We start from the raw sequence: 24,595 nt of genomic DNA on the forward strand, positions 1-24,595 counted from the left end.
TCTATACCAGCTAAAGATATCACACCTACCCCTATATGTAATTTGTTTTCCTAATTAAAACTGATATCAGAACATAATGCGTGTTCAGCATTACTTATTCCCTTATTTTAATTGACAGTAGTACAAAATAACATAACCTTGATTTCCGACATTGAAAGTTACAGAATGTAGCTGAACACAGAATATGAGGGGAGGAGAAATTATTCTTGATCAGTTTGCAATTTTTATTCTCAGTCATTTAGGAATTAAAATCAATTATTAACAGCCCAAAGGGCTCTCAATCAATATAAACCAGGATACAGCTTGGAGTAGGTTTGGTAGGATCAAGATGATAATAACCTCCTGTGGGTCTTGGAAAAATTAAATTGTTAGAACCTACAAATAATTATAAGTCTCTAAATCAAATCCATTCCCTTTACATTTTTACAATGTACCCCAGTGATCTTGTAAACTCATGTGACCTGCAAAGAATTTAAAGAGTAATTTTATAGGCATTTGAAACTTTCAAAGCTCCCCAGAAATATACAGAGAAAAAGAAAGCTTTTCAAAGCACTTGACTGACTTCATCTTCCAAATTACATTCTCAAAAGTTCATGCTCTTAGGAGCGTAAAACAGACAGAAAGTAGCAGAGTTTCTGGTGCTGCACACCTTACAGCATCTGAGCTGAGCCCAGAAAGCCCCCCTGCACTTGACCAACCCACGAAGAACACGTTGCCATAAAAAACCAAAGGCAGAATAGCTTGGGTAGTTATGACTGTGTGACCATACACTGAGTTCCACGGTGTACTGGGTTTACGTGGCAAGGGCTTGGTAGCAGGGGGGCTTCAGGGGTGGCCTCTGTGAGCAGAGCCCAGCAGCTGCCCCATGTCAGATCAGAGCCAGAACCAGCTGGCTCCAAAAGGGACCCGCTGCTGGCCAGAGCTGAGCCAATAAGTGTTGTTTGTGCCTCTGGGAGAGCAGATTTAAGAAAGGGAAAAGAACTGCTGTGCAACAGCAGCTGGGAGAGAGGGGTGTGAACCAGCCTTGCAGCCCCCGAGGTCATAGAATCATCGATGGTGTCTGAGCTCCCAGCAGAAAAACTCTCCAAGCCATGCCAAAGGGCGAAGGCACCACAGAAGAAATAGATGCCAACACAAATGGAAATAAGAAGAGACTCTTTAAATGTCCCTGGTGTTGGAAGTCAGCTGCTCTTTCTTTCCTGGCGCTGGGGTGGGAAAGGAAGGGCTCCCTCAGTAGTAATTTCACATCTCTCAGTGCCCTCATCATAAGCTGCAATTTGGACGTGGTTTCTGAGAACTGTTAAGGGAAGAATGTAATGTACTGGCAGCTGCTGGAGGTGTTTTTTTGCTGATCATTTTAGACTCAACATGATTTTTCTACTGGTTCTGAAAAAATGGCTTTCTGATTTCTGATGCCAAGCAGATTTCCTCATCCCGTTCCGTGGAAAATTCTGTCTTTTTCATCATTCACAGACCACAAAACAGGTGATGCCTGGAAATATCTCCAAAGCAATAATTGGCCACTTCTTAATCTTACATACTTGAGGAGATAAATTGGAAAACCTTTTTCAATTTAAAACGCTCTGTTTACTCTTGCATAGGACAGCAATGACGGGTCATACCAGAAATTACCAGAAATTCCAAAGTTATTTTTGAACTGTAGTGTTTTGTTCATCTGCTCTCTAACAGTTCTTTTACCTTTACCATTGTAAATTTCTCCCCTGCAAGTTTGATTTAATGTTACTCACAATTACTTTTTATCTTTGCACTAGGGATTACACTCCAAAGATATTTAGGAACTTAAAAGGCAGATAGGAAGGGCATAAAATCTTTCTTCCAAGGTGCTTTTAAAAATCCTGCTAGGCAACTCCATGTTTCTTTAGGCATGCAGATACATTAGAAAATCTGAGTTGAGCCTTTAGAAAAATAGGCTCATGGAAACTTTAGTTGATTAAAACGTGCTACTACATATCTACTGTCACCCCCAGAGGCTGCTAGGGGACTGGTCTCAAACATCTTCTAGCTAGAATAGCTAAGGGATTGTTTTCAGGTGACAAATGTCGGGATTTTCCTGCTTCCTTTGGGAATCTATGAGTCTGAACTACCTCAGTGAAACTAATCATTTTTTCCTGTAATTCATCCTAAAGTTTCCTTTGCATAACTTCATCCTATTACTCATAGTCTTACCTCATGGCCTACCGTCCCTCTGAAATTTAAACTTATATGTGCCTGTATGATAGCAACTTTCTATGTTCCCTAGAAGTGCCATTAAATTATGATATATGTGGCTAAATTTTGAAAATCTTTTTTTTTTTACATAAACATTATTGTGTCACTAATATGCAATTAATTGCTGAAGTATTGCAAATATCTGATAAGAGAAGATAAGAAAGAGCTCCAAATGAAATCAAGTTTATTAATGTCTTTCTGTTTCTCTATTGGCACCCATCTGAACAGTGTATTAACCTGGACTGCTAAGTCAGTATTGCAACCAAGCTGTGATATAAATCCACACAATTCTAAACAAACCAACAAAAAAAAAAACACCATGTAGGTGGTCTGATATAGTGTTTAAAAGGGGCTAGTCGACACATTCCCCTTCCTACACTCCATTTGCCTTAATCTTCTAGCATGAGGGCATTACCTTTTTTTTTTTTTTTTTCCATGGCATTTCTTTCCTTTGTAACTGTATAAAATGTGAAATAGAAGGGGAATCTTCACTGAGAGTAAGAAAGTCTGCAGGTTTTTATAAAAATGGCAGAAGCCATCTATCTGTCTTTAGAAGTCTCTACATTTGGTATTGAGGGACACACAGAGAACAGAACATCTTTTTTCAATGAAGAGGGCAGAGGAGATAATACCCAGGAAAAAAAAGTGCCCTGAGAGGTTCTGCAGGTGGGACCCAGGGGGACAGCAGGAGAGCTACATTTGACGTGTGAAGAACTTTACAAGTTTATTTTTCATGTGATTGGCACTTTCAGTACCATACAGCAGGGCTAACTCACCTACCTCTGGAGCTCTTTCTAAGCCATTAAAGTCCCGAAGCTAAAGCACAGCCTTTCCTTCCCCCTCACCTCAACTCCAAAATCATGCTCAGCAGGTGACACTTCTGTAATGGCAGGAGATGGAAGCCACTGCTGCAGCTCTTCCTTCAGTAGGATTCAAGACTCTCTGCAGGGATCACAGACAAGTGAACCAACTTGCGCCACTCGCTCAGTGTGGCACCAGTGTATGTGCAAGGAGGAGAGCTGCTGCGGAGGTATTTCCCTGCAGGACAAAGCTACCCCATCACCATCATGAGAACTTTTATTAAAGATAAACCATTGCATTTTTATATTTCCCAGCTGTTTTCTGCACCTTTGTCTCCGGTCACTTTGCATTTCCAAGTCTTTTTGCAGAGGAAGGTTCATTTACAACCCAGGCTGTGACAATTGCATGTCCAGCACCGCCAACATCAGCATGCAGAGAACAGCCCTAGAGCCTCCCTCAGCAGAGCAGCCAGGAAACGTGCTCTGCAGATTTTGGTGGTATCAATCTCAGGACTGTAAACTTTGTTAAGAGACGAAGGCAGTGTTTATCAACTAAGCCACTTATTTTGTTAACTTTACAGTAAGAGGAACAAAAGCCTCTGTTTCCTACTCTCTGGAGGACTGTTAACTGTTAGCTCTTGGGACATTTGCAGTGGCTGTCCAAAAATGTGCAAGCAGAGATGTGTCTTGGGACTCATACCATTTTGAATGCAGCTAAGTGTTCTGACTAAATCCTCCATCTACTGTGTTGCCTTTTGATTCAGGATGAATTCTTCACCAGTGACTTGAAGGAAAGACTAATGCAACTTGTTTTACAAGAAGGGATAGCGATGGAGATGATAAATCAAGGGGAATTATTCCATTAGAAGCCATTAGAGCCATTAGAAATTCCACTACATGCATTTATTTATTTTATTTTATTTTATTTTACTTTATTGTATATTTTTAATTTAATTTAATTTAATTTTACTTTTGTTTTGTTTTGTTTTACTTTATTTTTTATCAAATACTTTCCATTCCAGTGTACTACAAAGCTTCTTAATCATAAAAAATAAGCAGAGTAAATTTACAGAGAACTGTAATCACAGGGGACATCCCCAAGATGAAAGTTACCTTTCTAAAATGTCTTCTTATTTTTGTCCTTTAACCCAGTAACTTGGGTTACTGCAACTCAAACAAATGTAAAGAACCAAACTTCTTTTGGAAGTTGATAGTCAAAACAATAAAATCCATTCATAGATTTCATGATTTCATAAAGTTTTCTGCAGGATGTCAGTCATTTTCAATTGCACTCATCCTGCTAAATTAGATTATCCATGATAATTTCTACAGTTTTCTGGGACAAATAAACCAGATCCAGAGCACAGTCTCTGGCCATTTTGTATCTGACCCAGACCCAAAGCTCTAGGGGAGGTCTGAAACCTTACCTAAAAAAAGATTTCGCTTTGGATCCAAACTTCATAACATGGGCAAGACGAAGACAGAGGCAAGTCCTTACGCAGGATGAGAAGCCAAGCCAGTGTTAAATTCACACCCTGGTGCACTCCAAGTCAAGTCGGGAGTATCTGAGATAAGACAGACTTAAAAAATGAAAGCGAATTTGATGGCCAGCTCAACAGCTTAGTCAGTCACTTCAGCAGTGACTACTCATATCTAAAATACAGGGAGGCTGTGCAGAAGGCAGCAAAATACCTGCCCTGCTCCAGGCTGGAGCATGTATTGGATATGATGTCTGTACTAGGGCAGAGTCAGTAAATGTGGTTTCTCAGGAGACCATAGTCTCAGGTTAGGAAACACGTCTCCATATTAACAAGTTCCTTAAATTCTAGGAGAAACTCCCAGGGTAGGGAGTCTAGAAAAAGGTACAGGACACAATGAACCAGGGGCAAACTGCTATAGTGACCAAGAAATATGCCTGAGTTCTTTCTTTATTTCCTTTGTGCTGAGCACATTAATTATTATGAACAAAATAAAAAAAATAAAACCTTAGCAGCCCAACAGAGGGATTGAACGAGCTTTGGCCTATATCTTCTTCAAGTGGTGAGTTTGGACTGTTGCCTATTCCTCCACTCATTAACATCAACCTTAGGATCAAGACAAAAGCCACAAGGACTTAGCTGCTCATGGCTACATCTTTCATGGGCATGGAGCAGGGAGGTCCACAGGGCCAGGAGAAATGTTGGGACACTGCCACCTGCTCATGTGCCATATGCTCTTCAATCTGCATCTGAAATCACAAACTGGGTCTGGCTTGTCTGGCACTGAACAAAAAAGGGGCACTCTTGGTCTGTACCACTGTCAGGAAGAGGAACAAATGCAACACAAAGAGAGTTTCTTCATTGCTAGTATTGGATGCTTTGGGGCAAAAATTTAGGTGCTCTGAATGGTAGACAAAGAAAAAGGAACTCTATTAGTGAACTACTTGTCATGCTAGGCTAAGCACAGTGAATATTTTTTGGACTGGATTATCAAAAATGTTTGGTAACTAGACTGAACAGCTGAAAGAAGTCCCAAGTACAGGACGTAATGGACGCGTGCTCTATGGCTGTGTCTCTAAGTGGCTTTCTTCCTGAGGCAACTCTACATTCCTAGAGATATGAACATCTCTGTGTTAAGGGTAGAATAATGTCAAATCTGGTGGTTATAACATGCCTTCTGGTTATCGTCCTCATTCGGTGAGCCCTCCAGCACAGTGCAAGACATCAGCCTGGTACTTCTGTGCATCTGTAGACTGTAGCACTTGACACGGTGAGTGAAGGAGTGAGCCAGGTCGGCCTCACGTCACCTGTAGAACACTGTGTGCCTTTTTGCTGCCAGTGTGGCTAACTCCAGCGACAAATGCCCCGTGGATAAGACCCTGAAACTATTACTTTACACATCCTTTGGAAAAAATGGATATAGTTGATTCATCAGCCATCATATTAATATGTTGAATTATAGGGTTTCAACTAAGCACTGAGGACAAATAAACAAAAACATTGTTACTAGAAATGAGAAATAAGACTTTTCCAGGCACTTACTGTTTGCTTTGGTAGCAAACCAAAAATGTAAGGCAAGAGTCAAGAAGGACAGCAGTCAGCTTTGCTCTAAGTGTCTTGCGAAATATGGTGCCTTTCTGAAGTCCCAAGTGCTGGAGCAATATGTTTACGTGACAGCCTGACCTTTCCTGTTCATATCTGTGTCCTTGGGTTTGCAAAGAGAAACTCGAATACACTGGACCTTCAGTTTCATGGACAAGCAAAAATAGCCTGTAAAGCAAAATAATAATAATTTAAAAAATTTTAAATGTATACTGTTAAAACATCATAGTATTTTGGACTGGTGTCATAGACCTCAAACGTTTGTAGTTAGTGGTGTTTTAATAAAGCCTGAATCCAGATGGCTGCACAATTATCTTATGATACTTACTAATTAAGCTGCACCAGGAGAAGACTACAAAAAAATGAACAACTGGCTATCATTTCTCATCTATGTAGCCATGCCTTTTACAGTTCTCTTATACCAGGGTGAAGTAAGCTACTGTTGGAGGCTTGGTGGGCTTCCTCTTCCACTCTTCAGTACTGTTAGTAGGAGCCTGGGGGCACACAAGCTGGAAAAGTGCTCCTGATTTCCTCATTTTTGCAAGTTCTTGCTCACTCACCGGCCCATGAGTGGATCTGCAGAGCTTACACTTTTCCAATGCTCCATGGTCGTTTGCACTTGGTAATTCTACCTGATGCTTATATCTCCAAAAGTTGATTCTACAGTTGCAGGCTATCTGAGCCTACATAATTTTATCACAAGTAAAATGTTACCTTAAAACTGAAGAGGAAACTTAAAAGGCAAAAAGCAGCCTTATAATACCCTTCAAAGACAACTGCTCTGCTCCAACATCAAATTCTTACTCAATTTACAGAAACCCTTGTTCTTTCTTTAATTCTTAGACTAACATTTTTAGTAAATAAGATAATGGATATTCCAACACAAGAATCCTATTTTTCATTTCTTTTGTATCCAGTCCTCCATCAGAAAGATATTTTTTTTTCTTAAAAGAAGGCGGATTCATTCCTCCAGTTAGTAATAGTGAGTTTCAAGGGATTTTTCATGGAAATTAGTGTTGCTTTGAAAAAAACTTGTTATTTTCTTCAATTGTTGAAGACGGTCACAAATGGCAGGAAATCTATGGAGCTTTATTCAAAAGCATAGTCACTTCCTGAGAGTTTTCACATTTTACTTGGTTCAGATTTGAAAAATAAAGCATTAAGCCGTATTTCTGGGTTTTTGAATACTGTGGACTGACTCCACAGGAATGAAAGCTATTGTATCACAGAAGGCAGAAGAGGAAGGGCAGGAAAATCACTATTGCTGCCCACTGTTTGTCCTGGCATCTTTGCTGTTTGCCTACCAGTCATTGAAATGCAATAATGCTTTTCATGAGTATAAAGCTGTGGCAACTTGTTTCATGCTGTGGTTAAATTCCGCTTTGGATAAATACAAGGAGGGGACTTCTATTTTTCCTGTTATTTCTTTAGCAGCTGCAGAGTCTCATTCTTATACAATACCGTTTGCAAAACAACATTATCAGGCTCCACCATAAGATGCTTCACAGATTTTCTAGCACAATAGCAACACTGAGAGAAATAAGAAATTAGGATACAATTTAATGTTTTTCACAAATGCTTTGGATTTCACTCTCTTGAGTAAAAGGCAAAAGATTTGTAGACAGGCCAGGGTGAGAATCCTTTGTATTTCAGTGCTAAGTGGAGTTATGAATCCGTGTTCTATTTCTGCAGTAATTTGCTTAGATACCAATCACTAATGACAGCATAGTACCCCAAAATCCCTTTGTATTTCCTTATTATTAGTGCCACCAGCCTGATGGTACATGGGTCCTAAGCTTATATGTGTTCCACAAAATGTTCTTGATACTTCTACCTCAAGTATCTCCAGAATTTTCTTCCCCTGTTTTGTTTCCATTCTCACCTGATCATATCTCCTGCCTTCTGACCGTTTAGGTTAATTCTCCCAGGTCCAGCTGATTTACAGATAGGACTGAAATCTTTTTGTGTGTGTGTCTTTATGCTTGCAGAACATGTCACAGGTAAAGGAGATACATGGAGAGCATTCTTCAGGTAGCCGGATAGCATGATTTTTGAGCAATCGACTACCTAAAGTTACTGTGTTTTGCTCCCCTAGTACATCCTTACACATCACAGGCATTGTGAAATCACTGCTATAGACTGGAGGTGGCAGACAGCAAGTGACTTGCTGAGGACAGTCATCTCCACAGGACCAGAAGTGGCCTCACGCTGTTATTCAGGATTTGATGAACAGGTGGCTGACTTTGGCTCTGGCAAGCTGCAGGGTGAATTGTGGGGCTGGAGAGAGAAAATGGCAGGCAGGGACCTTGGAGAACAGCTGGAGACTTTACTGCTAATCGCATCTCTAGTGAGGTGTTCCTGGCATCGAGCTTTGTGACAGAAGGAATTACAGTGTCTGACTGCTGGCCAGAAATACCTGAGCATCAAATCCACCTTGTGCAAGGAGATGGGAAAATGGCTGGCCCTCTGCATGGGAAGAGGTTTAGGGGGAATTCTTTGCAAGGAACCGCATGAACTCAGTGAGCACTCCCCAGGGCCATATACCTTTTGTCCATTCAAGGGGGAAATAATTCCTCCTCTTCATATCATCACATTTGAGCAAAAAACGTGTCTTTCCCCTTATCACTTGAGGAATCTTGAAAGGACTTTGTGAATCTTTAAAAGTCTCCTGAAGGTAGGTATCATTATCCTAAAATTATCCTAAAAAAAATTATCCTAAAAAGTTAAATTAATTGTGTGGTAAAATGTGGTTGTCAGGCTTCACTTGACACACATCTCATTCCTTTGGGCATGTAAGCCCTGCACTACAGGTTCAGTGCAGTACGACTGCGAGACCTTGCACACACAGTATCATAGAATCAAAGAATCACAGAACAAGGTAAAGAACTATGAAAACTGCCAAATCAGTGAAACTCTAAGTGTGAAAATGACTGAATTGTCTGACAAACTCTTATAAAAGTTCACAAAGTTAGGCTCATTTGATGTAATAAATAAGGAGCAGCTTGCATTTCTGTGGTGTAGGGCTGATACTGTCTTTTACATTTCAGGATGAATTTGCACTATCTTTTCCTGGCCTCCACCTCCTCTTCCCGCCGGCTGGTCCCTGCAGGGAGTGGAATTAGCTGGACTAATGAATTCTGACCATGCCCAAAATTTGATGATTCCCTTCATGATTACTGAATTTTGTTTCATGGGTCATACCAATATGAACAGGATCCAAGTGAAAGCATATGTTAATAGAACCAGTGACTCAGAACTGAAGTAGTGATTCACCACTAGTTTATTTTCAAGACAACATCCCAGAGACTTTCCCCGAGTGCTGGGCTATGAACTCTGTGTTTGTTACCACGTGGATATTTCAACAAAGTCCTGATGCTAAGAGCCAGTTCTCACAAAGCCGACGTGCAGGCTTTGACTTCACGAGAGGTTTGCATTCAGGAAGATCTAAATATTAGGTGTGACTGGTGCTGAAAGCCACTAGAGAAGAGACAAATCCTTAGGAGCGCAGAGTGGTTGCATACTTGCTAGCTTTGCTCCACCAGCACGCCTCTGCAGGGTGATTGCAGTGTTGGTCTTTTCCACTTTGCCAAGAGCTAAGTACAGAACTCGGGTCTTTCGAGAAAATTTGTCCCAAGAGAAGGGACATCCCTTAAGAGGATGATTGCTTAATCTTAGCCTGAGTTCAACTCTGCTGCACTCAGACTTTTTGATCCCACTCATTGTAGACAGTACTCACAGTGAAGGAAGGAGTTGTAAAAAAAAAGCTTAAAAAGCTGATCTCAAATTCTTTCCAAATCACTTAACATACGCATAGATGAGGTCAGTTTTAGTGCATTGGTTTATATAAAAAAATAAAATAAAATAAAAAAGCAAGATTCCTGCAATTCTGTAGATGTGTCCTTCTATGACCAAAGCCTTTATCTTAGTCAGTAACACATTAAATATATTAAGGCAGTCTTGTCCTGGAAATTTTTCCAGCATTAGAAGGCGCACAGAAGAATCTGAATAGGTGAAGAGACAGTCAAAGCACACACAATTCTACTTATGTGAATAGCCTGTTTTTTTCAACAGTCTAAGAGCTGTCTGGTTTTATTCAGCTATAGGAAAATATTGGTAAATCAGGACACTTATGGACTCTTCAGTTTTAAATGGTGCAAGCAGAGCAGGACTGTTCTCCACTCCACCCAGGATATGCTGGCTGATTTCTGTCACAAGAAGAGAGAATTAGGTCTTCAAGAGGAATTTCAAAGAGAGAAAGATTGTAACCTTCAAGATGAGCTCAGAGAGAGATTTAAAATGTAAATAGGAACATGGGAAAGTATAAACAAATGTATAAGTGGTGTTCTCCAGGTCTCGGCGTGAGGCTAGTTTTGTTTAATATTTTTGTCAACGATCTTGATGAGGGGATCGAGCGCACCCTCAGTTAGCTTGCAGATGATTTCATGTTGGGCAGGAGTGTTGATCTTCTGGAGGGTAGGAAGGCTCTGCAGAGGGATTTGGATACATGGACCGATGGGCCAGGTGTGTGACACCCAACAAGGTAAGTGCTGGGTCCTGCACCTGGGGCACAACAACCCCGTGCAGTGGTGTGGGCTTGGGGAAGAGAGGCTGGAAAGCTGCCTGGCAGAAAAGGACCTGGGGGTGCTGGTCAACAGCCAGTGGTGTGCCCAGGTGTGTAAGAAGGCCAATGGCATCCTGGCTTGAATCAGCAGGACCAGGGAGGTGATTGTCCCCTTGTACACGGCACTGGTGAGGCCACACCTCAAGTACCGTGTTCGGTTTTGGGCCCCTCACCACAAGAAGGATGTGGAGCTGATCATCCGTGTGCAGGGAAGTTCAACGAAACTCGTGAAAAGACTGGAAACACGAGTTATGAGGAGCGGCTGAGGGAACTGGGGTTGTTTAGTCTGGAGAAGAGGAGGCTCAGGGGAGGCCTCATTGCTCTGTACAGCTGCCTGAAAGGAGGCTGCAGTGAGGAGGGTGTCGGTCTCTTTCCTCAGGTGCCAAGTGATAGGATGTGACTAAAAGGTGTCAAGTTGCATCAGGGAAGGTTTAGATTAGACATCAGGAAAAATTTCTTCATGGAAAGGGTGGTCAAGCAAAGGAACAGGCTGCCCAGGGAAGTGGTGGAGTCCCTGTCCCTGGAGGTATGTGAGAGACGTGTGGGTGTAGAGCTTAGGGACGCGGCTTAGTGGTGCACTTGGTAGTGATAGGTTGGTGGTTGGGCTTGATGATCTAAGGGGCCTTTTCCAACCTAAATTAAGCTGTGATTCTATGAACATGGTATAAAATTGGCTTTATTGGGAGCAACTTGAAGAGGACAAAAGCTGTCCAACAGAGCTATGTGGGTCCTTGGGTGTGAGGACATGTAACTTGTAGTTGATGCAACAGAGAAGTGAAATCTGAGGTCAACCTCTTCCTCTCTCCCACGCAGCCTTGCTCCCCATCCTAGTCTGTAAGGGTGAGACTTGTTATTTTCCCTTCCTCGGTGGAGCAGCCTGCTGACAAAGAACTGCAAGGTCTGCCCTGTGGGTAGCCAAGCTGGCAATCGCTCCATCATTAAATCAGGGGGCAGAGAAACTTCGTAGGAAAAGTCAACACTGCAGAGAAAGAACAAGCCTGAACAGCCCTCTGTGTTCTCCCTGAGCAGGGGGAATGGCCCAGCCACTTCTTGTATCTGTGCATGCAATTAGCATATCATTTATTCGCTGAAAGAGAGGGCTTGTATGCCAGCAGCAGCTCCGATGGACATGATCCTGGGCCAGCTGCATTCCCTCTTTCTGCGGCGTTGCCATGCATCCGTTTCTACAGTTGCTCAGATGCAGAAGCAAAGAGATGGGATGAAAAATGAACCCATACTTGGAGCAGCTGAGAACAGTGCAAAGGAAAAAGGAGACCTGTCTGTGGCATTCACAGATGCCAGGCGTCCTTGAGTCACGATCTGAATTCTTTGGCAGTGCTGCACGTTTTGCACTGACTTTGCTTTTCTGCTGATGGCACGCAAGGGCTGCTCTTGTATGTTTGTATGACAGGAGCAAGAAGTCGCCCTGCTCACAGACCCACCTTCCTCATTAGCAAGCACTGGGCACCCATTTAATGAGTCCCTGCACAACACAGCTTACGGTCTGTACGCAGGGCAAGACAAAGGACAGGGGAAAACATAAAGGTGAAAAGGAGAAAGTAAGAGTGAAATTATATATTTAGCTAGTTAAAACCATACTGGATGTAGCCAGAATCAAGCCTGGCATTCCCACAGCCTGACTCTGCTGGGGAGTGTTTTGTCTGGCATCCTAACAGAGGTGAGTGTTTAATTAGTATGATCCTGAAATCAGTGGGATATCAGCACAGTAGGAGCAGTGGCTGCACTTCGAGACCTCCCATTTAAAGTAGCTGAAGTGCTGGAGAGAGAAGTCATAGATGAGAAACATAAACATAAGCCACAGTTTATTTCAGACTTCTGAAACTTTAACCAGAATCACTGTTCTGCTCACAAGATGAAGGATGGAAAAATCTGGCCCCTATTAAAAAAAAGCTCTTGATTAAAATGGTGATTTTAGTGCAGCTTTCAAAGGAAAATCCTATTTAAAGCTCCTGTTTCCTCATTTTGATAGATTCCCCTGGGAAATGTACATAAGGATAACTCCTTTAGAAAACACAGCATGCTGTCCTTTGAACTTAGATGAAATTGCAGATGGAAAATCTAACAGCTTGGTCCTCTTTTCACTAACAGTCGGCAGAGAAATATAGGTATGCTGAATGCACAACAAATATATAGAAAAATAAATCATTTGGGCCAAAAGAAAGAAAACAAGCTCAGGGTTAAAGGAGATGACCAAAAATAGTGAGTTTTGTTTCTGCTCTGACTTTGAAAGCAAGATTCTGCAGCCAGGTCCTGCAAAATTGTCCTACATGTGCTATGAGAAAGTGAGTCTCTGTGCAGAAATCAGACCTATCCCTGTCTATGCAGAGGGATAAATAGGCTGTCACTCTTTGTGACAGTGAACAAATAGCTTTAAAAATAACACCAGTATAAGATATTCTCTATAAAGTACAGGCAGGAATGTCTATGCTATAAAGTACAGAATTATACAGGAATGTTGATGAGCCAGGAACTGGAAAGGAAAACAGAAAGTATGCTTAGACACAGATTTTTGACCAATCTTATCACATTCTTAACCCAAGCACGGTATTTTATGGTAAGCACATACACTCCCCACACTCTTGACCGAGGACCATACAGGGACAGGATTGCAGAGCTCTGATTTGGACCAGGGGGCATTGGCATTGGTTTGGACATTGAACAGCAACTCTGTGGACAAGAATGATGTGGTCTGTGCTGCTGGACAAGTGCATCTTTTTTTTTTTTTTAAGCAGGATTCTGAGGAGAAACTGGTATATTGACTGGCAAAAAAAAATAAAAAAAAAAACACAGCCAAATATTACTGCTGGTCAACAGAGCATCAGCCAAGTGACAGATCCTGGGTGTTCGTGGTTCTAGAGGTCACTGCTTGCATGCAGAGAGCATCTAACCCCCGGGTAAGTGTCAGTGCCAAGGACAGTCCAAATGGATTGATTAAGCTAAATCAAGGTCAAAGGGTATCAGACAGCATCTTACCTTTCAATAACAGGAATGACTCCAACAACATTTCCAGGTACTATAGCAGCCTATCCTTGTAGTCACTGCACTGATTTTGTTTTTAATTCCCATGCCACCCATAAGGATGTTTCCACAGAGCCAGGTTTAATAGCTGTTTTATATTTTCTTTTTCCAAGAATGAAAAACATCATGTGTGGGATTCATTTGACCAAATATAGCCATCTGTTTCCAAGCTAGTCAGCCTCTGACTTCCTTTAGTATCATTGCAGAGAAAAAGCACTTTGAGGGAGAAATTTGTCTCATGCTAGAGACAGCTAGAATTAGGCACATTAACTGTGTCTCCAAAGAGCACATTTCTTGGTTTTCATCGCAAGGAAGCTAAGAGAAACCAGCTCAGATGTTCACATGTACACTGAAAACATCTGAACTTAACTGAGATGAATGCCAATGTGCCCTATTTTTTTTTCTTTCTTTCTTTAAGTACCTCTGTGAAGTAGTAACTTTGTTTAAGCAACCTTTGTGAAAGGTTATGGTTTTTTGCTCAATTCATGTGATTTCTGATGTGTGACTGCTCTATTATTAGCAGGTGAGAACATGGAGTTGCCTCCCTTCTCTGCAGCAGAAGGATACCACTCAGTCCTGGAGAATACGCTGTCACCAGATCTTAGTGCCACAGTCATTATCATTGTCACAATCATCATATCATATCTACTTATGTTTCCTGAAATACGTCTGCTCCGGATGCTGAAAGCTACCCAAGTGGTACCAGCCAGAAGGCATGATCCTGGCAGGTCTGAAGAACAAGTCTAATCCCACCTCAGCATTTTCTCAGGTGATTTATTGAGCATATCTGTGAAGCATACCTAGAACTAAAAAGAAATATCAGAGAGCAGAGGAGGCATGCTGTTCAGTGAATAACAACTAACAGATCCCTACTTAATATCAGGGATTTGCCACACCATTTGCTTTGTATCTGTGATTGATTCTTCCCACGTATAGCTAATCTTCAGAAGTTTTCTCATGAGTTGCTAATATAGGATACACCTTCCAGTACTATTCGTCTCTCTTTGAAAATGTCTTTCAATCTGGATAACACCTGGTTTAATGCATTTTTCTTGATACCCCTCTGCCTTCATACTCGATAATGGACTCGGTTCCAGAGATCTGCCATTGCTACCAAATATTCTCTTATTCTTTCTTAAGCTGGGGGAGAGAGAGGAGGAGAGAGCAGGATTGGACACCTTGGGAAGTATCTGAATTTGCTATCTTTTGAAACTGTAAAGACAAACTGGGCAAATTTCTGGAGCTCCAGAGATGAGGCTTTGGTCTCCATAAACAGGTATCTGATCAGGTAACAGATACACTACAGCTTGCATTATGTCAGAGGGCAAAATAGATGATCTAATGATCTTCTGACCTTAAATCTATGTGAACAAATACATTTCTGTTACTAGCAGATCTTTAAAAGTCCATATGTTGCTTCTTTTGTGCTGTTTAAACATCCCTGATTTGCCATGTAACCAAGCTGTTAATGGGCATCTGCCAGCACTACAACTATATTGGCCTTTTTATAAAATTCTCAGTGGATAGCATTCTGGCCATGCAAGTGCTATTCCTCCAATTACATGTCCTATCCAGTGAGTGAAACATGTTTGAATCACGTTAGCTGTGGGGAAAAAAATAAAATTAAAATAAATAAATAAAGATGCTCTTCTTGGGGCACTTCAGCTTCAGTTGAGCAGGAAAGTACTGAAAAGATGTTTTGGAAGAAAAACAAAACTGTGGTATTTGCCATGCAGCTCCTAAAGCAAAAGAAGTACAGATAAATAAATTTAAATATCCAGAGATGCCCTGTTTGAGACCTACTGCATCACGCCTTCAAAATGTGTGTTGTTTATCACTAATATGTTCATTGAGGCAAACTACAGCTATATTTGCTCTCTTTCAATGGTATGTCTCCAGGAGACACTGCTTAATGTTAGCCTCTCCCCTTCCCCCTCCCCTTTAAAACAAAACCTAAACACTTCTGGTCTTTGTTTTTACAGTAAAAAGCTTGAAAATGGGAAATATGAAACGCCCAAGAGGAAAATTTGAAAAAGAAACTAGCTCTTATTTTTACAAATCTGCATGTGCAGGCTGAGCCAATTCACATTTTTGGAAGAGCTGAGTTGCCAACACTGGATGCCAGGCAGGTTTGGGCCTGGTCTGTGTCCCCTGGGCATCCAGAGCTCCTAATCCCAGCTGCGGAGATGAAATACAAGAACCAGAACCAATGTTATTGTGGGAGAGGGCCAACAAAAAGCAATGCAGATCTGCATTCAGATCTGGATATCATTGTGTGGATAAAATTTGTTATTTTTATTCAGATTTCACCTGCAATTGATCAGTAGCGTTTATGCTCAAAACTAAAATGTTTACCATGCCAAGTCAACACCCTATATTGTGTTTTGCCTCTTAAATCTCCAAGTATCTCATTAGCAATATGTAGCTGTGTCAATAATAAGTAAGAATGGTTTTGTGTCAGATGAAGACCAGCCTCGAGAAATCTACTTCACAGCTGTGCATATTGGTGAAGAAAACAAAATAAATCTTGATTTCTCTTTCTTTGTATAAAATGACCACTGTATTTTTATCTGTAAAAGTTTCCATGGCGCTTCATTCCATACCAGATAGCTATTTGCGAATATCATCCAGCAAGCCTCAGAAGTCCAAGAAAAGCTCATGAGCTCTGCTGGCAGCTATGAATATATGCTGGTAGTTGTCAGTATTTTGACAACTATATTGACAACACAGTACTTAGTGCTTTGATTGGACTGTTTTCATTAAAACCTTCTCTCACATCTTGAGCATTTCTGACTAATACTTCTAAACAAATGCAAAACCCCAAACAGTTTTGATTACTGATGTGTTTGGGTTGGTTGCTTCCATTCTATGTTCCTGTTCAGGAAACATGGAGGGGTTGTTCTTCCCCAGTTCATTCTGACACACAGTCACCCTGTTGCTGGGGCACAGCTGGCCATGAACAAAGATGTCCCCCTGCGTCAGCTGCACCTGGATTTCTTACTCTTCCATGGATCTTCTAGGGGAACACCTCAGAGCAGGTCTAACACCTCCCAGGGAGTGCTGTGTGTCAGCTCAGCATCTCTGCAGCTTGGGAGGACCTGCACCAACGTTTCCCACCCAACGCCCACCCACTTGGCTGCAGTTTCCTTCCTTTCCTCCACCGGGACCTGTTCCGTTGGGCAAATAACTTAATTAAGTTCACCAAAGAAGAAACAGAAACAGCTCGGTGGGTGGGGTTCTGCCCCAGGAGGCACAGGCAGTGCTCCCTTTCCCCAGGACTTGTTCCTGTATTTGCCATTAACTTTTGGAAAAGAGCACAAAACTGGTGCTGGGAGCAGACCAGCAAGCGCTGCTTTCCCAGGTCAGCCACCACGTGAGCTGGAGAGGTGTGGGTCTCATTGATTCATAGCATCCCAGAATGGTTTGGGCTGGAAGGGACCTTAAAGCCCACCCAGTCCCAACCCCCTGCCATGGGCAGGAACACCTCCCACCAGCCCAGGTTGCTCAAAGCCCCATCCAGCCTGGCCTTGAACACCTCCAGGGATGGGGCATCCACAGCTTCTCTGGGCAGCCTGTGCCAGGGCCTCACCACCCTCTGAGTAAAGAATTTCTTCCAAATATCTAATCTAAGTCTCTCCTCTTCTAGTTTAAAGCCACCCCCCTTGTCCTATCACTGCACCCCCTGACAAAGAGTCCCTCCCCAGCCTTCCTGTAGGCCCCTGTAGGTACTGGCAGGCCGCTGTGAGGTCTCCCTGGAGCCTTCTCTTCTCCAGGCTGAACAACCCCAACTCCCTCAGCCTGTCTTCACAGGAGAGGTGCTCTCTGACCATCCTTGTGTGCCCCTCCTCTGGACTCGCTCTAATAATTCCATGATCTTCTTGTGCTGGGGGCCCCAGAGCTGAACGCAGGGCTCCAGGTGGGGTCTCACGAGAGCAGAGCAGAGGGGGACAATCCCCTCCCTCGCCCTGCTGGCCACGCTGCTTTTGGTGCAGCCCAGGGTACAGCTGGCTTTCTGGGCGTCTGTGACAGGCAGCAGCACCGGGCATCACAAGGGCTGGAAGGAAAGGAACCAGTGTCGCACAGGGGCATCTTGCCCCTTAATCCTGACTTTTAAAGCCCGTTTTGCAGAACTCTGCATTTTTCCTCTCAGAAGCCCTCCCCTCCCAGCAGCGGCGGCAGCCAGCAGGGGGAGACGCGGGCACACGGCGGGGTTTGGGGCGCCGAGGGCCGCAGGGCCGGGGCTGGGGCTGGGGAGAGCCCTGGGGAAGGTTTGGAGGCCAAACCCGACAGAGGTTTTTTCCAGGCTGCTTCCGACAGGGGCTGAGGCCTGCGGCTCTGCCCTAGAGAAAAGGCTGAGATGATCGCAGCCGCCCTCCAGCGCAGGAGAAATCCCTTGTTTGGCACGAAGCTCGCCTCTGGGACCCACCCACCTTCAGCCAAAGCACCCTTTTTGTCCACTTCTCCTTAATGCTATTCCCAGAGGGACGGCACTTCACATCCCTTTACCACAAAAGCTGCCAACCCTTCCTGTGCCCCCCGCCACCAAAAAGCAGGCAAAGGATGGAAATGCATCATGGAAATGTCCCAGATTAAAAATACCTAGAGCTTTTGTTTAGTGCATCTCCTGGGTCTTGAACAAGCTTTAAATGATAATAATAATAATAGCAATAATAAGAAGAATACAATCTTTAAATAAGAAGAATGCAATCTTTAAATAAGAATAATAACCATAACAAAACAATAATGAACCTTAATAATAATAATAAAGATAAAAAGCAGAAATGTTCTTACTCCACCCTTCTGGACGTCTCAGTCCAAATTCTGATTTATATTAGAATAAAGGAGCACAAGGAGTTAATCCCATTTATGTACATCGACACAACTCCTAGCTCAAAGCTAGCAGAGGCTGGGAGAAGTTATTAAATGAAGGTGGTATTCCTGCCCTGATGAGATTATTTTCTAATAAGAAAAAAAAAAGGCACCACAATATTAGAAAAGAAGCAGGTTGTTTCTGTGCAGGAGCCGTCAGAGGAACAGGAGAGGCTTGGCGGGTTAGGACATTCCTGAGCCCAAATTCCAGCCCCAGAAGCAGCTGACCCGGAGCACAGCCCTTTGTCACCTCTCCTCCTCTGTGAACCCAGCCTCTCAGTACCCCCACTTTTCACAGGAATGCTGAACGAAATGCCTTGAAGATGAAGTGCCTGTGTGGCTGTCACGCTGCCAGTTCTCCTGTGCTGGGAGGATTCGTATGGTAACAGGAGACAAGGCCAGGGAAGCATCAGTCAGCCTGAATTTGGCAAACGGGGGTGTCCGTGTCTGATGTCCCTCGCTGGCAGATTAGATGGGTGTGAAATGCCCCCCCCAGGTTATCCGTCACCATCCCCTCAGCTGCTGCAGGAGGTGGCTGCGCATTGCACCACCAGACGGTTACCTTCAGCTGGCCTTTGCTTCGCCGCCCCGACCTTCTGGGTTGGTAATGTTGGCTTAAACATCTATGATCTCTGAGTGTAAGTATCCCCAGTCTCTTTTATGGGGTGTTAACAATTTGTTCATATTTAAACTAATGTTTCTTTCCTCGTTTTCCTCTTTTCATATTTTTTTTTTGAAGCATAACTGAAAGGTATCTGCTGACAGGCCATTTTCAACGAGGTTTCCCTCGCTGTGGAGTCTGGGATGTCCTAGCTGAGGCTGCAGGTTTTGGTACAATGAAATACTGCAAAAAGACCATAATTTAAGTCTCACTGAGCCCACACATCAGTGGGGTGCAGAGCAGCACACAATACTCGTTCAGCAAAGCAGGACATCCACATCAGTGCAATTTCTGGTGAAATTTCTGGCAGCCACCAGGCACCACACTACACTGGTCCACAGGGTCCAGCCTTCTCTGCTGCACTGGAGAAAATGTCTGGCAGGTAACCTGGGTCCTGCAACAGGAGATGAGTAGGTCAAGTACCTGAGGCTTGTTTGGACCTTAGTAAGAATGTCCTTTGCAAATCTAACATATTTGTTTTAAAAATATTTTTGTGATAGAGAGGCAACATTAAGAGTGAAATAGAGAATGCCAAGTGGGTTCTCAATACTGTTTGCCAGTCACCTTTCGTCTGCTGTCACTTGTCGTCGAGGGAAAAGGCGAGTCCTTTGAAGCACCACTGATATTATTAGAAATCTAAATATTTGCACTGCCTCTCTGTGTCTCCATGAGTCTCACACAAGACACTAGCTTCTCTGTTAGCAGCCAGGCAGGTTAAAGCCCCAATACCAGCCATGCTGTGCTTGCCAGGAGGCTGGGTCACAAGGAGGTGGGGAGTCAACGTGGATCCAAGTCACCTCTCTGCTTTCCTTCCGCTGTGCATAAAATATGACACTTAAAAGGATGCTCAAGCTGCAGTGGTGAAAACAGGGCCTGCTCTTGTAGTGACACAGTGCTTCAGCTCTGCTGCATTTATGCCTCTTCCGTCCTGCTCCCAACACATGCACCCAACTTCTTACGGCAAGCTTTTGTCCCCTTTGCAACACTAGAAAAGCACAAAGTGAAATGCCAAGACTGAGACTCTATCATACTTGGGGAAAATGCCAACAAACCTTGTCTGAAGCATTATTCATTTAATTCCATGGAACTCTGACAATAAATATATGTTCTTGTGGTAGTCCTTGCTATTCTACACACCCTGACCTCCAAAAGAGCGTGAAGCAATCATCCCAAAGGAGAGACATCTCCCAGCTCCCCAGTCATCCTGTTGGAGGTCTGTTTTGCTCTATACAGGCAGATCAGGTTCCAAAAAGCATCATGTTTCTGGAGGAAGAACACTGACAAAATCAAAGCATGTGTGAGGAAGAGCCAAGCTGAAGCCAGGAAGACGTTCATCTGTCGGTAAGTACTCCCCTCCCTTTGTTCCCTTCTGCTCCCTTGTCCCCTTTTTCTCTGGAACAGGGAAGGCATTCCTGATGGAGACACAAGTGGCACAAGGAACATTTAATTGTTGCAGTGAAACCAGTGCAAAACAGCACAGAACTGAAGCCACATAAACCGGGGAAAAGTCAGAGATGTTTGTGTAGGAGCATCCTAGGGCAGCCGCAATGCTGCTGAAGCCTGTGATGGAAGCAGGGCCAGGCGTCACATGGAGATGAGTCTTTGCAAAGAATCAGTCTTAATATAATCAAAGTCCAAATGCAGTCCAAAATGAGATTGCTGTAAATAAAGGAGGAATTTATTAGTTCCAGATGGCTTCATAACAGTAAGTTTCAGAGAAATCAAAGCCAACATCTTGAAGAAAATAAACACCCCTTTTGGACCATCTCGCAGATTGAGGTATTGGCATAAAACAGATGCTCTGAATATGGAAAAGGTTATTCATATACATGATACAAAATAATAATAATAATAGGAATAATAATAATAATAATAATAATAATAATAATAATAATAAAAGGTCCTCTTTCCTTGATTCTCCACATTTCTGTTACAGTTTGGTCTCCATACATTTCACCAGGTGAGACCATGGAAAACTTTTTTTTTCTTCCTGATTAATTTTGTTTGTTTCAAACTTGTTTAAGTCACAAATTTCAGCCTGAAAAGTCAGCTGTGCTGTGCACTGCTACTGGCAGGGAATAGAAGTCAGGGCTATTTGTGCCTTGGTTATCTCTGAAGCAAGAAAGCCAAGTTTATGAGAAAATCAAAAATGGATCCATTGAACCCAACAACGTATCTTCATTTGCAATGGTGGGTTCAAAATTTCACCCCAAACGTTCTTCCTGCAGTCTGTAAACTGAACCTGAATCCAAATCTGAAGTCAGGTTTGGCTCTTTCCTACTTTTCCATCAGCAATAATCTGTTTGGAATTTTGTAAACATTAATGTTTATAATCCATAATGTTTATAATCCACAAACCAGAAACCCACTTTAATGTTGTGAACTTTGTTGTCTCTACAGAGCTCGCAAGGAGAAGCAGCAGTGCAAGTTTATTTTAGCCAACCAAGTCAGTTGGTAAGGTTCTGTCTGTATGCAGCAGTTCAGTCTGCTGTATAAGCCAGGGTCAGACGTGTTTACGTTTTTCCATAGTCACTTCATAGCCACCACCATATACAGAATCCCCACGTTCTGCATGCTTTCAGATGAACAAAATTGTACCTGGATCTTAGACTCCATCCTGTTCCCATTAAGCCTTCCCTAGCTTTAGCTGATATTTTGGGGCTCAGCAAAATGGTTGTCTACGCTTTGCCCGGATGTGAAATAATAAATTTTTGCTCAGTTCTGGCTACTTGTTTGGCTGGCTGTTTCTATCTGTACCTCTAATTCTCATAAACATTGTAAGATAGCCTGTCCACATTTTTAAAGTGATTTGCTCCTCTTTGCCCTTCCTTGCTCTAAGGAGCATGGCTAATTCCTGTTTACAAGCTGCTATGGGCCTTTTTGCTGATATTTCCTTTCTCTCTGCAGCTGGGACCACAGCATCTCTTCCAGGAAACCAAAAAGCCTCTTAAAACATCTTCAGAAACTTAACAGGTAGATATAGTTTCTAGTTTTATTAATTCCTCTGCTATGTTTGGAAGTCATTGACTTTTGAGAGTAGCAAAACTAATGAAAACACTTCACAAGGAAATAAAGTACTGTCCTAATAGCATGAAAAATGACATTTTTTATAGCTGTGGCTTCTGCTAAGAGGTGCATTTCCTTTCTGAGGGGCTCCTCTGCCACTCTGGGATGCCCCAGCGCCCGGCACTGCAGCAGCGGTGCTGCAGGGGGTGCCCAGCAGAGCGGTCGTTTGGCCTCTGCCTGGGTGGTGTGTCAGGGAAACATTCACTCTGGTTCCACCTTCCAAGCACAAGTCTCTCCACTGGCTGCCGGGCAGCTCCTGGTACTGGTAACCAAGCCCATTTTGGTTTTGGAACCATGGTGCTATCCCAGGAATAATGAAAAGCTAGGATAAAGCTCAAGATGAAACAAAGAGATTTTTTTTTTTTTTCCCCTCGCTATTAGAGGAGATCAGACGAATTCAGTCCCCGAGAATCTTTAGGAAATTAGGTAAACCCTTCCTGCCCAGATCAGCTCTGTCAAGATGTGACTCAGTCTCTGTGACTGCAAGCAATTATTGTTTCTGTCTCAGCTGCAAGGTCATCTCTGAAAATACTTACTTTTGATGAATATTCACCGTCTGAAGGCAAATGACGAAGGCATTTCATTTTCCTCCAAAACACTGTCATTTACACAGATCTAACCATCCCTTCCTCCAGGCCAATGTCACTTACATGAAGCTGAACTTCCTAAATAAAGCTAAAACCAGCTACTAGGAACAAAATGAATTTCTCTAAACACTAGGAAATGAGGGAAATGCCATTACACATGGAAAAGAAGGACATTTATTATTTTTTCCAAAGCTTTGTCTTATTATAGTTAGTCTTACAATAGCATCTACATAAAGCAATTCAGATAAGAACCCCCCTGAGATAAGCATTGTGTGAAGTACTTATAGTAAGAGGCAATCCCTGTAATTGCAAGGAGATTAATGTTAAAGAGATTGAAGCATTTCATAGCTGAATGTCCTGTCAGTGAAGCTGGATAATAAGCCTTCTTTTCACACACCATTTGCCTTTAATGAAGGAGGATAAATTAACCTGCACGGTTCACTAATGACTTCCAGTACCCAGGCTAGGTCACTTTGGCTAAATCTGCATGGGAGACGTCGGGCAGACAAGAACTCAGAGCAGGTGGGATGGAAGCCAGCTTTGATCTGAAGGCTGAGCAACAGCCTTGGCATGGTGCTGAGGTTGCGTTCCTCTGCCTTGCTGACGTAGCTGAGGGAGAGAGCAAAGAGCAGGGGAAAGGATGACTCAACAGATAGCAAGAGTTGAAGAAGAAAGCACGTAAAGGGCTTGCCTAAGGTCACCCGGAGCTTGTGAGGCCATGGCTGGGGTTGCAGCAGGGCACACTGGCGAAGAGCAGCAATGACCAGCCTGACACAGTGCAGACAAGGCATTCCTCTTCTCTTTCTTACTGTGCTGGCTGCAACTTTATCAAGCTCAAATTTTTCTTCACTAATTTCTCTCTGACTTTCTCTATTCCACCACAGGAGCCCAGGGTGAAGTGTTAGATAGCAGTGGGGAAGTTGAGTGCACACAGAAGGAATTCAAGTGTTGGAGGAAGCCGGGCTGCTGGACAGAGTCTGCATCTGCTGCTGAAGGCTACATTGGTGCTGACACGCTGGGTTATTTCTGCCATGATATTACCCGAGTGTCCAATTAAAGACAAGGTTAAACATGGTTTGAGATTAATGTTGTGAATACTTGCAAGAGGAGATTTCAGATTTTGCTTTAGTGTTTAAAAGGTCAGAAGCTTTACAGCTCCTCCTAATCTCCACTGAGATGCTTCCCAAACAGCCTCTCAGGTAGCACAAGACTAGCTGTAGGACATTGGGACAGCAGGGAAGTCTTCCACTGGCTGGGATTAACGGGAAAAGGTTGCACTAATGGGAAAATTACGCAGATTTGTTTTGACTTAAAAATGGTTGGCACTCCCCCCCCCCTTTTTTTTCATTTTTTAATGTAGGGTATTAAACAGTTTTGTTATTGCAACAAAGTCAGTGTATTTTTAATACATAAAATGCAGGGATAAATAATATTTTTCCACTAGACTTTATTTGGGAATCAAAAGTACAAAACCATATTTTAAATCTAGCTTCTTAACCATGCCAAAGAGTGTGAGTCACACATGATGGTATTCACAGAGAAGCCAGCAGATGTTGGAGAAATATTTTGGTGTTAGATTTCTGTTCCATATCCAGAACCAGACAAACTGACCGGTCCAAAGGGTGAAATCCAAGAATAACAAC

At 42.9% G+C, this 24,595-nt stretch overlaps 1 long non-coding RNA gene across 1 annotated transcript; it reads left to right on the forward strand.

The window, feature by feature from the left end:
* The first annotated feature begins 20,521 nt into the window (after positions 1-20,521).
* Positions 20,522-24,139, forward strand: LOC310880657. The gene is made up of 4 exons (XR_014571845.1): positions 20,522-20,640; positions 21,700-21,753; positions 22,207-22,272; positions 23,837-24,139. It is a non-coding gene; the product is annotated as an uncharacterized lncRNA (long non-coding RNA).
* The last annotated feature ends 456 nt before the right edge of the window (positions 24,140-24,595 follow it).

The sequence above is a fragment of the Anser anser genome, assembly GCF_964211835.1.
Source record: "Anser anser genome assembly, chromosome: 1".
Classification (NCBI taxonomy): Eukaryota; Metazoa; Chordata; class Aves; order Anseriformes; family Anatidae; genus Anser; species Anser anser.